At 41.2% G+C, this 1,817-nt stretch overlaps 1 non-coding gene across 1 annotated transcript; it reads left to right on the forward strand.

The window, feature by feature from the left end:
- Positions 1-325: 325 nt before the first annotated feature.
- TRNAQ-CUG lies at positions 326-397 on the forward strand. Its single transcript has one exon. It is a non-coding gene; the product is annotated as a tRNA-Gln (tRNA).
- Positions 398-1,817: the final 1,420 nt, after the last annotated feature.

The raw sequence follows: 1,817 nt of genomic DNA on the forward strand, positions 1-1,817 counted from the left end.
CCACCAAAGGATCCACCTAAAATCTACATTTCACATTTGGTGGTTGGGTCTGTTAGGTGTCTTTCTCTTTTTTAAAAAGTATTTTATTATTTTAATATTATTTAAAATAATTTTATTATTTTAATATTTAAAGTGTTTCCAAAGGCTCTTTCTTTTTTAAAAAATTAAGGTAACTGGACAACTCAGTCATTTGTCACATTTAGCTCTCCCACTACCATACAAGATACTTGGTTCAGGTCAAAGTGCAAATTTTTTTGATCATCTTTATGTATTTCTTGTCTATCTAGAAAGAAGGTGAGTAAAGATTTATTTATAGTATAGGGTTTCCCTGGTGGCTCAGAGGTTAAAGCGCCCGCCTCTGATGCGGGAGACCCAGGTTCGATCCCTGGGTTGGGAAGATCCCCTGGAGAAAGAAAGGGTAACCCACTCCAGTATTCTTGCCTAGAGAATCCCATGGATAGAGAAGCCTCGTAGGCTACATAGGTCCTCGGGGTCACAAAGAGTAGGACACGACTGAGCGACTTCACTTTCACTTTCAATTCTATGTTTTAATGTTCACCATTCAAATATTTGAATTCAGTTGATTCATTTTGCTTCCCTTTAAGTAATAAAAACTGATAGTGTCCTAGCTAAGCTTGTCGTTCATTTCTGTTCATCTTGGGACAAGCAGTGGTGACAGCAGCCATCACTGAGAGCACAGGATCCTTTTGTTAATAGATCCCATCAGCGAAACTTCCGAGGGTGAAAAGAGGGTGCATACGAGGATGTTGAGACCAAAGGCATAGGTTGCATGTGTGCTTACCCTGGCTCTCACAGAGCATTGCCGGAAGTGTCTGCATTGCTTATAACTACTATAGATATCAATAGTCTTATTTCTGTTTTGATTAAAATTTGTATCAGAAGATTATATATTTCATCAGCACAAAACATGTATATGACTAAATGTGTATATAAGGTATCAAAATAATAAAATGAGCCCTTAAGTGCCCAACATCCAGCTTAAGAAATGGAACTCAGGAGGGAAGTTCAAGAGGGAGGGGACACATGTATACCTATGGCTGACTCATGTTGACGTATGGCAGAAACCAACACACTATTGTAAAACAGTTACCCTCCGATTAAAAACAAATTCAAGAAAGAAATGGAGCGCTAAGAGTGTCTTTGAAGCTTCTCCCTCCTCGCCCACCGTGGTGAATCTGTCTTGAATTTTTATCTTCCCTGCTTTCCTTTATATTTCACCACGTATGTATGTGCATGTGTTGTTAAAGACCATATTGGTTTTCCTTTGTGTGTGTGTGTGTTGCTGTTTTCTTTTTTTTAGTACAATTTCACTTATTTTGCTGGGTCATCTTTGCTATGTGGAGTTCTCCATCGTGGTGAGCAAGGGCTACCGTGGCTGTGGCTTCCCATTGTGGTGGCTTCTCCTGTTGCGTGGCGTACGTGCTCGAGCACACAGGCTTCAGTAGCCGCAGCCTGTGTGCTCAGGAGTTGTGGTTCCTGGGCGCTAGGGCGCAGGCTCAGCCGTTGTGGTGCATGGGCTTACTTGCTCCACAGCATGTGGGATCTTCCCAGACCAGGGACTGAACCCGTGTCTCCTGCATTGGCAGACAGATTCTTTACCTCTGAGCCACCAGGGAAGCCCGAATATGTAGTTTAGTTTTGCTTGTCTTTGGACTTTTCAAAAGGTATTGCTTTATTTTTTGTGTTTTTCTGATTTGCCTTTTCACTCAAGCTTATGTTTGCAGGATTCATTCATATTGATGGAAATAGCACATTTGCACTGCTAATGTTGTCTCATTGTGTGTCCCAATTACTAA

This window comes from Oryx dammah, unplaced genomic scaffold, assembly GCF_014754425.2.
Source record: "Oryx dammah isolate SB20612 unplaced genomic scaffold, SCBI_Odam_1.1 HiC_scaffold_5, whole genome shotgun sequence".
NCBI classification, from domain to species: Eukaryota; Metazoa; Chordata; class Mammalia; order Artiodactyla; family Bovidae; genus Oryx; species Oryx dammah.